The sequence below is a fragment of the Lactuca virosa genome, chromosome 5 (assembly GCF_052849685.1).
Source record: "Lactuca virosa cultivar CGN04683 chromosome 5, Lactuca_virosa_CGN04683_v6, whole genome shotgun sequence".
Lineage (NCBI taxonomy): Eukaryota > Viridiplantae > Streptophyta > Magnoliopsida > Asterales > Asteraceae > Lactuca > Lactuca virosa.
Window position 1 is genome coordinate 172154477 of NC_136430.1, and position 9099 is coordinate 172163575.

The following is a 9099-nucleotide window of genomic DNA, read 5'->3' on the forward strand; positions in this document are numbered from 1 at the left end:
TTGCATTGTTTCCATATTTCACTTTTCCACCATCTTTTAAATTTCGATATTCTCTTAATTTTGATTTCCTTCCAGTCATATGACGAGAACAACCACGATCAATGTACCATTCTGAATCGAACTGCTCATCACGCATTACCAACAAAATTAAACCAATTTAGGAACCCAAACCATTTTGGGTCCTTGTGAGAATTTTGATTTTGAATTTAAAACATGAAAAATCTTAGTTTTGATGGTCCAAAATGATTTCTTAACCACAACATTTTCAGCCTTTTTTCTATTTTAAAAACTTGAGTTTGTTGTTACAAAGATTAACTTAAATAAATGAAGTTTTTCTATTAATATATGCCTTTCTTTGTTGTGCCATCTTTTCCAAAAATTCTTCTTCTTCCTCTTGTTTCAATTTTGTTTCATATGCTTTTAGAATAGCATTTTGATCCAAAACCTTTTTCTTTGATACCTCAACATATCGTGATTTTAAAGCATTGGTTTTTTCCACTTTTTGATTAATAAGAATTTTATGAAAATTTCTATTTTGTTTTTAGATTAGGAGATGAATGAACATTTCAATTAAAAGATCTTGATGAATTAACAAACTTTCGAGTTGAATTTTGAGAATTAGAATCAACATTCTTATTATTAACCATATTTTCTTTTTTCTTCCAAAATTGTTTCCTTTCAATCAAATTCTTTTTTATATCTAACATTCATTGCCCTTTTCTTTGCATTGATTTCCTCAATTGATTTTTGATTAACCACCTTTGTTTTTCCTTAGGAATTATTTTTCACAACATTTTCCTTTGTAACACAAATTGGAACTTCTTTTGTACCCCTTGTTTCACCAGCATCATGTGACACATTCACATTGTTCAAAGGTTCCAAGACATATTTCCCTTTTGCTTTCCATGAAGTCTTTTCCGAAAGAACTTTCGTTTCATCACCATTGTCAATTGGTGCAGACCAAAAATGATCTTCACAACCCTTGGCATTATCAAGATTAACAATGGATTTCAATTCTAATGTATCATTCTTGTCTAATTCCTTGTCCACAAAAACTTTATTAGGTGTTTTCTGAACTTTTGGAAAAACAATTGCTTCCTCTTTCAAAATTTCAAAACCTTTATTTATAACATCATTTTCAAATTCAATTCAATCTTCAAAAATCAAATTATTTTTCATTTCATCAACATTTTTCACAAAAGAAGAATAATTAACTTCATCTTCAACCGATATTTCACTGATTTCACTTTCATCAAAATCGAAATTATTTTCAAAAGATTGATTTTCTTCCGACCTTAATTTTTGGCATAATGAGTTATATTTCTCTATTGAGTTCTGCTTGATTTGCTTTTTGTCATCTTTAGTTAGAATATTGTTCATCATCAATTTCTTTTTTTATTTAATAAATTCCTCAACCTTTCCAAGTCAAATTTTGTATGATTCATGCAAAGATTCTTCTGACGATATCACATATTCACATTTATAGCAATCAACATCTATTTCATCTTCTTTTAATTTAAGAAAAGGTAGAATCATTTGATACAATTTCTTACCAATATCACAGTTGAGATAAAGTTGTGTAATAATATTATACAGACATTTGACAATTAAACATAAAATGTTTCTTTGTTTAGTCATCAACCTATTATCTCTCTTCAAAACTATTACATCATCCAGAAGTCTAGTTATTTCAATTTTAAGAGATTCAATTTTCATTCTTCTTTCCTCGCTTTTGAAAGAGTTCCTGCTAAGACTATCACAAAGATCAGAATTCTTAATGCGAGATTGCTTAATACATTCACTAAAATTAGAAACTGTGTCACGCAATTCAATCAGTTTGGAATCATAAAGAGAAACATGAATATTAAGAGACTTAAGAATGGAATGTACCTTGTTGATTACCTTCTCGCTCTCTCCAGGAAACTCCTTGATGCTCTTTGTTTTAAAACACATATCTGATTTCGACCATTCATCAGTAAAGTATCCTCGAATTTCGGAATCTCTGCTTCCAACCATCAAACACTTTCCTTCATTCTCGCTCTTCTCTTTTCTTTCTGTTTTTTCATCTTTCACAACAAAGCTTTTTCCATGTGTAGGCCTCCGAACTTCATCATCTTCGGAATCAGTTGACCATATTTCAACCTGTCCATCACTGTCATCTTCTTCAACTATCAACGCTTTTCCAGTGCTTTTGGATTTCCAAATCTCTTCTATCTTTTTTGAGGAGTAGTCTTCATCTTTTGACTTTTCTTTATTCTAATTCACTATTCTTAACATACACTCTTTTATGAAGTGGTTTTCCCATGACAGTAATTGCAGTCGTAACCTAAATCACGAAGCAATTTTTTATCTCCTTTTCATCATCTTTCTGAAACTTCATGTATCCTTATCTTTTTTCTTTCTCTGAAACAAAGTTCTGATTCATGTAAGTTCCATATCCATTGTTTCCTTTATTGAATTTATTTCCTTTAAACTTTTAGTAGTTTTTCTTGAAAAAAGCTTTGGGATTGCTGACCATAAGTGCTTTGATTTAACTCGTAAACTCATCATCCAAACCATCCGAATCATTATCATCTTGAATCACCTAGGATGCTTACCTTTTGATTCTTCCCATTTTGCAACAAATGCCAATGGTCCTTCATTCGAGACAACTTTTTCTTCTTTGAGAACTTATTTTTCATGAGATTTGAGGATTCCATACAATTTAGCAAGAGAATAGTCCTTAAACTGTTCATGAGCTTTAATAGTTGATACAATGAGTTTGCACTCAGATCTTAAGCCATTTAGAAAAGTAACTTTCTGTTCAATTAATTTCCTGCTCAAATCATGCTTAGTCATTCTGCTTAGGAAATGGTTAAAACATATAACAGTTTGATCAATAGTCTCATATGATTTTTGTTCGAAAGAACCAAATTCAGATAAAAGAGTGGTTTGAATTGAATGAATCAAATCAGCATCACCAGAATATAACTCTTCCAATCTTACCTCAATTTCATGAGTTGTACGACAAGAACTTATCCAACAAAAAGTATTTGGAGGAAGATCAAACCTCAGAATCCTGAATGCTTTTAAATTGTTCATCAACAAATCCTTTTCATCAGATTCAACAACTTTATCAGCAACAGGGTCAATCAATTCCTTTTGAGTATACGCGACTTCATTTGTCTCTGTTGCTTTGAATGATCCTACATTGATGACATGTCAAATACTTAAACCATGAGTTTCAATGCTATGAACATAATCCTCAAAATGAAGTGCCCAGACTTCATAAAATTCAGGAAAAATAATTGGAATCCGGTTCGTAGAACCAATGGAACCATGAATATTGAACGAAATTGAGTGAGAATCTTCTTTAGACATTTTCAAACAAATTTCAACAGAAAATAATTTAGAATCAGATCTGTATGATAGAAACAAGTTCCAAATAAAAATTAAATGATTTGAACTAAGAATTTTGGATCAAATTGCAAACAAAAGTTTCAAAATGCGGAATCGATCGAAAAATGCATCGTAAAAACTTAAAGAACACGAAGAACTGTGAACAAAATTAGATCTGAAAGCAGCTTACAAAATCTCCAACTGTTATACCACTTGATAGAATTTTAAGAACGATAGATTCTAGAATGAAATCATCACATGAAGATTTAATGGATTAATAAGAACACAAGAAAGTAAATAAGATCTGTTTTGCATTAATGGGTAAGAAGAACAATTCGTTACAAGAAGTTGTGCAAAACTATTCTATTCAAAAGTTACCCATTCAACTAACTAATGCTCCTATATATAACCGTCAAAGAAACATCAGAAAGGAATAATAAGTCAAAAGTTCAGAACTGCAAACCTAAGATTAAATACATTCCTAAATCGGAACAACATATTTCAGAATCAAGAAAAGACACTATACATGACAAACTGATTGCGAACATCGTGTACAACTAGACACAACATTTTTTCTGAATCCTAACGATAAGTCATGAATAATATATGTTGGATTAATACTAATTGCTATTATTATTTTGATAAAAATAAAATTGTTTCAATAATATACTTAAATTTATATCACGTAATAAGATTATAAGAAAAACTCAAAATACAATACCTAATTTAATCAGAAAGAAAAAATATAATTAAGTTATTAAACTTCATGTTATTAACCATAATGTTATGGAGATGTTTGAGGCCTAACAAAAATGTTAGAATAAATGGTAGTAAAAGAGTGTAACTATAATATATAAGATTGGAGAAACAAGTTAGCACAAAAGGAAATAAGAAACTCTCTCTCTCTCTCTCTCTCTCTCTATATATATATATATATATATATATATATATATATATATATATATATATATATATATATATATATATATATATATATATATATATATATATATATATATATACGGCTAACGATTTACCTAATGAACGATTGAGATTTAGAATTTCTCTATTCATGAAACTTTCATATTCGTGAAGGATATATAATACCTCTTCATGACTACGATTTATCTAATGACCGGTTAAGATTAAGATTTATTGTTCATAACACTTTCATATATGTAAGGGATATATAATACCTTTTCATTGTAAACTAATGAATATAGTACCGCTAAGATTTCATTATTGAATCAAAAGAGAATACAATTATAATGAAAGAAAAAAGACAATATAAATAGGTTAAACCTAGCTATAGGGCTAGAGGGCCAAACATGACACAAACCAGAAAGGGGCCTGATAACTTTAGTATGCTAACACCCCCCCCCCCCACCCCACCCTCAAATTCATAATGCGACAACAATAAGCATTGGGAGTTTTTCAGAAAAAAAATGAAACCGATGAGCAATCAAGGCTTGCATAAATATGCCAGCTATCTGCATTATGGATGGAACATGAGGAAGAGAAATACTCCCCTCCTGAAAGTGATGACGAGTAAAATGACAAGCAATCTCAATATGTTTTGTCCGCTCATAAAACACCAAATTCTTGACAATCATTATCACGCTCTTGTTGTCATAGTGAAAAGGGGTAGGTTGAGAAATATGAACACCCATGTCTGCAAGAATCCATCGCAACCATACTATCTCGCAAGTAGTAACAACGATAACTCAATACACAGATTCTGTAGACGATCGAGAGACCATATCTTGTTTCATACTCTTCCATGAAATCAATGAATCTCCAAGTAAGATACAATACCCAATAATAGACTTGAAATCATACACATTGTTATCTAAGTCACCATCACTATAGGCACGCAACTCAAGAGAGGAAGTGAAAGGAGCACCAGACTACGCAACTGAGTACCACGAAGATATCTCAAAATACAAAGAACAACTCCCCAGTTAAAAGTAGAATGAGCAGTGTCAAATTGGCTAACCACATGAACCGCATGAGCAATATCTAGCCTAGTGACAATAAAATAGACCAAACTCCCCACAATGGTACGATAAAGGCTCGGATCTCACAAGGGAACACTGTTAGTTGGAGAATACATGGCATTACTCTCTAGAGGGGTATCAACTGTTTTTTTTATCTAAAATCCGTGCGTGTTCAAACAAATCTGAGATATATTGCATCTGATATAAAGATAACCTTTTGGAGATTGTGCAACTTCAATCCCTAATAAATAATGCAGACACGCAGTAGGCCCAAATCTTTCATAGCAAAACGCTTTGCCAATCACGCTTCAAGGACTTTATACCATCATGATCACCAATAATAAACATATCATCAACATATAAGGAAAAAAGGATCCGACCTACACTTGTACATATAACAAACAAATCAAAATCATGACAACTAGATTGAAAACCAAGGGAAGTAGTTATTGTAGAAAATTTCTCGAACCAAGCACGAGGGGCTTGTTTGATAACATACAATGCTATTCGAAGCCAACAAAATTCACTTGGCCGGTGAGCAATACCCGATGGAGAATACATATATACCTCTTCATTAAGATCACCATTTAAGAATGCATTTTTCACATCCATATCATATATTTTCAAATGTCGAATAGAAGAAACAATAATTAGAGTGCGAGTACTTGTTATTTTTGCAGCTAGAGCAAAAGTCTCTTCATAATCCAGAACATATTATTACGAGTATCCTTTTGCAACAAGTATGGCTTTATAATGTTCAATAAACCCATCAAACTTGGTTTTGATCTTATATACCCAATGACAACCAACTGTGTGTTTTCCAGGTGGGAGTGAAACCAAATCTCATCTATGAGTCTGATAAAGAGCTGCAAGTTCCTCAACCATAGCATTTTGCCAAAGAGGACAAAATACAACCTATTTGTAGGATGTTGGTGATGGGTTTTGAGCATTACATCAATCCTATGGTGCACATGCAACCCTAAAGCTTTAGATCTAGGTTTTCTCTAATTGTACATGCAACAATAAGTATCCAAAGCTATAACCCTAATCTAGCATGCATAAATCGAAATTTATATCTAAAACAAAGTTAGAATCTTACCTTTCAATTGTAGCTTGCTTGATATTCAACCTTTGAGAACTTAGCACCTCAAATGTGATGCCTCTAATAGATCACAAACACCAAAAGCAATGGAGGAATATTAGAGAGAAAGGGAGAGGCACAAAATCGGCTGGAGATCCTTCTAGGGTTTCTAGTGGCCGATTTTGGGATGCCGAAGGGTTCCTTATATAGCTGAGCAGTTAGGGTTTCAGTCAAAATCCTAATCCAGTTGCTTAGTCCTTAAGCAGCCCATAGGATCCTTCCAGAAGGCCCCTTGGACGAATTCTATGTGGACTCCCACATAGATTTTGTCCATCCCTTCCTTATGGATCCTAAGCCCAACTTTGTAACTATCTTATAATTACAGTACCAGTCCCCTTAATTTAATGAATCTCATCACAAAATTAATTCTAAATTAATTCTTGACCAATATTAATTAAATAATATGATTTCTCTTTTAGTATATTATTCCTATAATATATTAATAAATCATAATTAACCTCTTTCTCCATTATTTATCCAGTCAGGTTGCTATGGTGAAGGCAACCCAAAAGGACCATGCTATTATCGGGTCAAGTACATACCAAATATAGTTATGGGCTTAGACACCTAATCGAACAGTCTCCCACTTAGACAAGTCTAATAATTATAAATGCAAGTACGACTTCAAAATACGATTAGCAATCGTAGCTCTCAAAAGCCGTTGTCGAACTCTGACACGTCCTATAGATAAGGGATCATGTAGTCCCCCGTTCTCAAGATATCATGCGGACAAATACACAGAACATAGTCATACTTATTGTCCAACATTTTGTTTCCCGATTACTGATTTGTCTGACATAGAACTTAATTAAACACATCAACTTGGGCCTGACCGGGCCCGACACATAAGTTAAAACAGAATCATCGAGGGGCCCATGATATCGCTTTTAATCCTCTTAGGATAAAAGGAACATATAAACTTTGACTTATATGCATGTACTATTTACTTATTAAATCGTACACAACAATACGTTTTATAACATCAAGTTACTGATGCGTTCACGCATTATCAATGCACAACCAACTTGTAAACAACAACTCATATATCTCGGTTTAAATACTATACGATATTATCGTCTCACAATCACTCGTGATTAATTCCATGAAGTGATTCATGTGAGCGCGGGTTTAATCCAATACTCAAATCTTATTTCAGAAGCACTTATGAACGTTGCATCAAACGTTTGCTATGTCTAAACGCTTAGACAATCTACAAGCCAATTCATGATAGTCTTGCCTCAATACCTACTTCCAAAGTATGATTGACTGTGGATATTTTGAATAATCATATTATTCTGGAAGTCAAAACATGCAAAATGAAACAATAGTAAACAATTGACACAACACAGTAACTTTACTCATAAATAAAACTCCTTTATTTAATCATCAAATTTCAAATACATTTTATCTATTACAAGTTTCTAAAAGCTATCTAATCACGAAAACTAATATCGTCCTTCAGCCCAATACTCCTAGCATGCTGCAAGTGCTTAACCCTACTCAGTTCCTTCGTAAGGGGATCTGCTGGGTTCTCTTCTGATGATACCCTCTTCACTACGAGGAGTCCCTCTTCTACTCGATGTCTGATGAAGTGGTGTTTTTTATTGATGTGCCTGGATCTGCCATGATCCCTCGGTTCCTTGGTTAAGGCCACCACACCTTCATTATCACAAAAAATCTCCATAGGCTCCTTTATGGCAGGTACAACTCCAAGGTCTCCGATGAAGTTCTATTGCCTCCTTCGACGCTTCGCTCGCTGCTATGTACTCTGATTCACATGTTGAATCAGCTACGGTCTCGTTCTTGGAATTTTTCCAAGTCACTGCTCCTCCATTCAGGATAAACACCCAGCCCGACTGAGAGCGGAAATTATCTCGGTCGGTCTGAAAACTAGCATTACTATACCATCGCACTCTCAAGTTATCACTCCCACCGAGGATAAGAACCCAGTCCTTAGTCCTCCGCAAGTACTTAAGAATGTTCTTTACCGCAATCCAACGAGCTCTTCCTGGATTTCCTTGATATCTGCTGACCATGCTCAAAGCGAAGGCCACATTAGGGTGAGTACACGTCATAGCATACATGATCGAGCCAACGGCAGAAGCATAAGGTACTCGAATCATTTATGCTATCTTATCTTCGGTACTCGGACTTTGAGTCTTACACAATTTGGTATTGCTTTGGATTTGTAACTCCCCTTTCTTGGAATTCTCCATGCTGAAACGTTTCAACACTTTATCCAAGTAAGTACTTTGACTAAGTCCTATTAGTCTCTTACTCCTATTTATTAGTATCCTTATCCCCAGAATATAAGCAGCTTCTCCGAGGTCCTTCATAGCGAAGCACTTCCCAAGCCAGGACTTAACTTCCTGCAAGGTTGGGATGTCGTTTCCTATGAGTAGTATGTCATCCACATACAATACGAGAAAGCTAACTATACTCCCACTAGCTTTGACATATACGTAGGACTCAACCTCGCTTCTCAAAAAACAAAACTCTTTGACTTTCTCATCGAAACAAAGATTCCATCTGCGAGATGCTTGCTTCAATCCATAGATGGATTTATCAAGCTTACGCACTCTA